The following is a 7,526-nucleotide window of genomic DNA, read 5'->3' on the forward strand; positions in this document are numbered from 1 at the left end:
CAAGAAGGTTCTATGTTTCAACAAGATTTTTAAGTTGATATAGAAGAACTTGTGATGCTTGAGGATTTTTTTTATAGGTAGGCTTCTTCTTCTTGACTTGGCGATAGATAGATTTCTTGGGATATTTAATGGTCTTGGTTTTATCACGCATGAGTGAAGTAGGTCAAATTTTGAATTAATATGGAAATTTTATGTACTTTTTCTACTCTTGGCAAGAGAAATCAAACATGAACAAACACATTGGCCAAGGGAAATGTTTCACAATGAGCATAAAAGTGTGGGGGGCCTAGATTAGCCCGATAAAAAAATCATTGGTTTCCATAATGAAGACATGCATCAAACATACAACTTAGGCTGGAAAGTGGAAACCATTCAATAGGCCTCTCGCATAAAGCGATACCTCAAAGAAGCAGACAGATAGAGATTCTGGTAGCACTAGCTCCCCTCCACGACACTCACTTCTCAAGCAAACTAGTTTCTCTTATCCCAAAGATCCAAAGATCATATGAGTGGATCTTGTCTCATCTTGAGTGGGTACATGAGAGGTAACTTCGGGGTATGATCCTCATCCCTTGCACCATCAAATGTGGGATTTTGGCTACTACAACAAGGTTCTTAGTATAATTTTAAGGGATCACCAATTCAATGATGGTTTCTCGAAGCAAGCCACTTAAGGCTTTAACTAAGCTGATTAATGCAAAGAGAGCCTGCACATACGTCGAATTCACTCAACACTCTAGCTGCCTGACCAACATATTTATATAGAGGCTTGGAAAACCCGCTCAAGATAACATCGAGATAGTCAATATCCCTGATGTGTCCCAATTCTAGCTACCCGTGTGGGGTGATGAAATACCCAATCAAGAATAGCCCTCACTACAATAGAAAAATATGGGTGTCATCAATCACCTTTCTCATCACCCAAGTTCCACGAAGGTAAGGGGAGAGGATGATAGGTGTGATGGTGGGTCCACCCTACATGAGTGCAAGTACACCAAACAGAGAATACAAATGCTCTTTTTAATACCACATATAAGCATTGGCTAATCTAAGATGAAAAAAGAAAACTAATACTAGTAGAAAATAAATGTCTTTGACAATCGTTCTGCAAAACAAGTGTTAGTAGTTTTAATGTATGTCTTCTCCCAAAGAGCACCAAGTTTTTACATAGATCATCTGTAACACAAAAGCCTCATCTCTGATAAATGAATTGAAATTGAGATAATTGATGATTGAATTCCAAGATTATACATGTTTTTCTACCACTGCACAAGCGCAAGAAAGTCTCACATAGGTGCAAGAAAGTCTCACACAAGGGCAAGAAAGTCTTCACACAGGCGCACGAAAGTCTCACACAGGTGCAAGAAAGTCTCACTCAAGCGCAAGAAAGTCTCACTCAAGCACAATAAAGTCTCAACCAAGTGAAAGGAAGTATCACCCAAGTGCAAGAAAGTCTCACACAGGCACAAGCAAGTCTCACAAAAGCGCAAGAAAGTCTCACACAGGTGCAAGAAAGTCTCACACGAGTGCAAGAAAGTCTCACATAGGCACAAGAAAGTATCATACAAGCGCAATAATGTGTCCCACAAGTGCAAGAAAGTCTCACATAGGCACAAGAAACTCTCACACAGGCATAGAAGTGAAGTGCCTATGTGAAATACTGAAATTTGGACAAAGACGGACTAATTTTGCACAAAAAAGCCTCGAATGAGCATGTAAAACCCTAATCTTGAAAAAACTAGGCCCTATGTGAGCTCCAAATTCACCATGAAGTCAATATTTTCTTGAATGCATGTTACCCATGATATATTTATGCCTAGGAAAGAAAATGCAACTCACAAATTGAGAAATGCACAAGTTCTTAGTGTTTTAGCATGAAATGTAGAACTTTGCCCATTTAGAAACCCTAATACCCTTAATATGAAAATTTATTGTTAATTATATTCCTAATTAATTATATGTGAGTTAATTAAACCTTGATAAATCTTACTTATACTAATTTTAATTGAATCAAAGAAAAATTGAAAGATTTGTGTTCATTTTAGAGCCCCAAATTGACATTTTTTTGTTCCTTTTAAAGCCAAATTTTGCAATAAAACTAAGTGTGGAATATTTTTTTTCATTCACCAACATAATTGGAGATAAATGAGTTTATTTTAACCTTATTATTCCATATTCAATCATATTTTATCCCTAAAAGTATCAAAAAGTAAGCAAACTTGCAAGTTGGAGCAACTATGATAAATTGCCCCCAGACCCTGCACAGGCGCAGGTTTGGGCTACACAAGCGTAGGTCTCACCCACATAGGCATAGAAAATCTTGATATAGGTGAAAAAAATCTTGAAACAAGTGCAAGAAGTCTCTGCACAATCACAATTTGTCCCTGCATAGGCGCAACATGCCTCAAACTGCCCAGAAAAGTCTTTTTTCGCTTAGAACTCTGACCTGAAGCTAAAAGGGCACTTGAAAGAACATCACAAGGATTAGATTGACCTGTGAAGTGTGTCCCATAGGGAATGCTAAAATGGATGCAAGGAAAATGGGGTTAGAGGATTTAAATTCATACACTAATCAAGAAATGCAAATAAAACACAAACATGAAAAATGAAACCTTTATACCTTCCTTTTCTCCGTCGGATTGGACCTTTGGTGAAGTGAAGAATGCACTCCTTCCTCACTTGATTCGATTGGTCCTTGTTTTTTTTATGGATTTCTCTCCACTACAAAAACAAAAAAAGGATTGGATGTAAGATGGATGGATTGACTAGCTAAGTGTGAGATGAAATGGGTATGATAAGAGTGCTATGAAGATGATTCTAAGCCAAATTGGACATCATGAGATTACATCAAAGGTGGATGATTTGTGAGGAAATGGGACTCCGATTTATAGATTGGAGAGATAAAAATGGAGGGCCAAGATAAATTTGGAATGGAGGGCTAGGATTGAGAGAAAGTAGGAAAGAGGATTGAGAGGACAAGGTGTGAGATTCAAGAGATTTTCCATAAAGGCATTTCTTGTCTTCGCACACCTCAAGGTACATGGGGAAGAGATCCCCAAGTACATTGGGAGAGTAAAAAGGATTTTAAAATTCATTGGGGGAGGACAAGAGAATTAAAAATTATCAAATAATGGATTTTGTGGGGATAATAAAAGAGAAAAGGAATTAAATATTCTTTGGGAAGAGAGGGCATTGGGAGATTCAAGGAATTAAAAATTCCTTGGATAGACAAAAGTGGGTGGCATTTAAGGTTGGGAGATGAGATGGGAAAGTCATTTATGGAAAAGAGTTGACTTACCCCTAATCATGGTGATTAGGGATGTGTAAGTGATTAGGGAAGTAGATTAGGTGGATTAATGAGAGATTAGAAAGCAAGTGAGAAGGTTAGGAGGACGTGATGTGAGTAGAGACAATGAGTGGAGAAATTTAAAAATGGAGGATAACGACAAGTCTGATTATAGAATAGTTAATTAGGCTAAGTGAGGGTTAGAAGAAGTGATTTGTAGGAATCACATGATTAGGTCAATTAATTAGAATTAGTTAATTGATTGGAGTTTAGAGGAAATAATGATTTGGATGACTTTATTGGCATATGTGCAAAATATGTTGACATGACGATATTGTGTTGTCATTGATGTCAATATGCTCAAGAGAGAACCGGTAATATGCTGAAGAGTGAACCGGTAATTTATGATGAAGAGTGAACAGGTTTATTGAAGTTAAGCAACTGGCAAAGTGAACCGGTAGAATGATGAGAACCGGTATATGTGCTAAAGGTGAAGCAGTTTAATATGGTATGACTACCGGTTGGTAGTCTCAGCTTCAGGGTTTCCGGTTGAAGTGTTTTGAGCTTGTGTGATTCAACCGATGGCATTGTGTGATGAGTTAGCAGTGAAATGAAGATCAGATCGTGTTGCCATGTCAACCTCATGCGCGTGAAGGATCTTGCATGAAGGGGATTGATCCTATCTACCTCGGGAATGAGTGAAGTCCTTGTAAATGGTGGAGAACGCGTGATGGGTTATCGCCTCCAAGAAGCGGTGAAGAACGAACGATGGAGAATGTCTTGAGATCTGTTCAAAACCATTGTATTCAAATGCAAAGTGTTCAATGGTCAGGATTGAACCGACTGAATTTCTCAACCTAAATGTTTAGGGTTTAGGGTTTATGTTACCGACCTATCTGTTTCCTATAAGGTCGATGTTGTGTTTCATGTTGAAGTTGTTGGCAAATGTTATGTGTGTATCTAAGTGCAAAGATACACGATTCTTGCTAGACCATATAATAGGGTTGATACCTGCAGAGTGTGTATGTAGAAGAAAGGAACTAAAGCGGATCTGCATTGGCATTGAAGTGCTATTACCAGATCATTGTAATACCTGTTGATCTCTAACCACTTCAACAGTTGGAAAATCCCTTAACAGGGTAGCTTTAACCAGCTTGCTGTAAATCCTTTAACAGGGTGACTCAAAGCCATTGGGTTCATGAAATCCTCTAACAAGGTAACCTCTAACAGGTTTTAACCCTTAACCGGGTATTCTAGCCATCCCTTAACCGGGTGATTCCTAACAGGATTAGTTCTTAACAGAACCTGTTGTAACAGTCTTTAACCGAACAAGGCTCCTAACAGAGTGGACTTCTAAAGAGTTCAAAAATGGCTTGTGGGTATTCATCCCCACTGTGGTTTTTCCCAGTTGGGTTTCCACGTGAAAAATAAGTGTGTCATGTGTGATGTCCTTTTCATGTGATGCTTTGTTGTTTTCTGTCAAATGGTGAATCGTGTTGATCTAGCATGTTATTATATTTTTTATGATAGATTACCTGTTTGCGCACAAGGATAATGTGGAAATGAGGGTGTAGGTTATGTGGTAAGATAAGTGTTTTTGGTTTGTATCTTTCCCAATCTCATTGTGTTTAACCGGTAGTAATTTGGTTTATGACTGGTGTTAGTGATTACCAGTCAAGCTCACTGCTTACAATCAAACCGGTTCAAGAAAAGTTTTTATATCTGTATTGATTCACCCCCCCTCTCAGTACCGGTTTGGTACTCACTGTTCATCATTGTATTATCAAACTTTAGAAGAATAGGGAAATAATTAATTTGTTGTCAAATTAATTATTAGAGTTAATGATAAAATTAATATAATTTAATTTAATTAATTTCAAGTAGAATAAGCATAATTAAATTATGTAGGAAGACTAAATTAATTAAATGTTTGACTTAATTAATTTTTGACGTCTACATCTGGTTCTTTCGTCCATCTAAATCCATTTGGTTGCTCAATGTAAATTCTTCTTCTAGATCTCCATTCAAAAATGTTGATTTGACATCCATTTAATAAATTTTAAAGTTTTTGTAAGAAGAAAATGCAAGAAACATATGAATAGATTCCATCCTTGCTACTAGAGAAAAAGTTTCTTGAAATTCTATGCATTCCACCTGAGAGTATGTAATGTCCCCTTCTTGATGGTGTTGTTAGGGGTTTCAAACGTTGGTGAGGCGAGAAATTACTATTTTTAGTAAGTTAGGGGTTGGTTGTTTGGATGATGTTGTCCTACTAAGCTTTCCATGCTCTGTCACTGGGTACGAAGATCATGTTTTTCGGAGCAGTAATTCATGACTTACTATTTTTAGTAAGTGGTAGTATGGAGTATTTCTATATTTGGCAGTGGACACGGTCCTAGTCCTGCAAGAGTTCTATGGTGTTCTTTACTCCGCTTCATCCTGGTTTTTGTTAATGATCAGTATGGGAGTCATAAGTAGTTTAATTAAATATTATTTCCTTGTCAAAGATTTAATATTTGCAGTTACTGATTAAATCTTGAGGATGACTTAGGGAAAAATAATTAATTGATATCCATGTGTTATTTCCTAAGTCAAAAAGCGAATTTGTTGGTGGAAATTTAGGAGGATTAAACATCTCTTGTTTAATGTTTTAATATTGCAAAAAGATGCCACCATAAGGCAAAGTTCGAACTTGCCTAGGAAAAGGTAAGTGGGCGCAATGTTGGTGGATACATGAGGCGAAATGAAAGTGAATTTGACTAGAGTTTGGGCGTCATTTGCATTTGCATTTGGGGAGGCGTGAAGTTATAAATATGAGCCTTGGTCTCTCATTTTGGATCTTAAAAATTTGCATTGTTATGTTGCCGGATTGGTGTATGAACTTTGAAGCTTTGGAGTGTGGCTCCCTAGTGTTTTCTGGTTTTGTGCTTGAGATATAGTACCTAACTGTGTGATGTAATCTATGATACTTTCATTGCATATTTCAGTGTTTTTGGAGTTTGGAGTGATTTTTGGAGTTGCTAGTTTCCTTGTGGCTGAAGTACATTTTTTATCACACCTCTCTGCCTGAGTGATTGATCTTTCTGGGTATTGGTTCAATCTTCCTTCTTTCTATTGGTGATACATCTTGTAAGTTTGTGGCACTTTTCTCTGAGTATTGAATTTAATAATGAAAATCGAAATATCTAGCTAGGCGTGGGTTTTAGAGGGTGCATTGGGATGCATGCAAAGTAATTTGTGGTGTTTTTGTAGCTTCCTTTTGATTTGTCTTAGTTTTTGTTGGTCTAGTGTTGGTTTGGGAGTGATTTGGGGTGAATTGAGTGAGATTTGAGTGAGATATGAGTAATTTATTGAGTTTATGGGTTATTGGTTATGCATTTCCAGCCTGCTATTTTTTATGTTGAAAGAGTTTCATGATCATTATCTCTTATGTTCAACAATATTCTTCTACTCTCACTTTCCTTTTTTATTGCAAGGTTAAGTAGTAGTACTACTAACCCATTCTGGATTGTAATCTCATATCCCGCTGAAAAGTGGAAGAGGTTGGCTTGCCACCTACATGTGATAATTTGTAATTCAGTCCTCGCGCTACATAAGAGGTCGAGTGATGTTGGTTGTAATGGTCCTCCTGCTGCATAAGCGGTTGAGTTGAGTAATTTGTAATTCAGTCCTCCAACTAAAATATTGCGGTAGAGTGATTTGTGTCTGCAGTATTGTTCTCTTGGCTAGTTCACCGCCAAGTTCCTTGCTTTCCCGTTGGATAAGCAGAAGGGGTTGGCTTGTTGCCCAGTATTATATTTGCTTTGTCATTTCCAGCAGATTAGTGAGCTAATGAACCCCTTATCACTGTATCCTCTCACATTCCCACATTGGGCACTTGGTGATGAGAAAGTGGAAGGGTTGCAATTTCAGCAAGGTTTAAGATTATATTTTCTAATCTTAACAGGTTATGTGTTTGTTGGTAATTCTTATTGCACTTAAAAAAAAAAAAAAAATTATCTGGGATATTACAGTGGTATCAGAGTTGGTTTTCATGCCAGCCTGTGAGTTTCAGAGGGCTCAAAATTCTCCATGAGTGACAGAGACGTCTGTTACTACACTAGAGAACAGAAGAGACAACAGTTTCAGATTCCTGTAGTGCCGGAGGAAGATACCTTTTCAGAGGTATTGAGAAATAGAGGGAAGGAATTGGATTCTGCAGATTCAGTGGATTCAATGGCAGATAAGGCTATAGAATAGA

Source organism: Cryptomeria japonica, chromosome 4, assembly GCF_030272615.1.
Source record: "Cryptomeria japonica chromosome 4, Sugi_1.0, whole genome shotgun sequence".
NCBI lineage: Eukaryota > Viridiplantae > Streptophyta > Pinopsida > Cupressales > Cupressaceae > Cryptomeria > Cryptomeria japonica.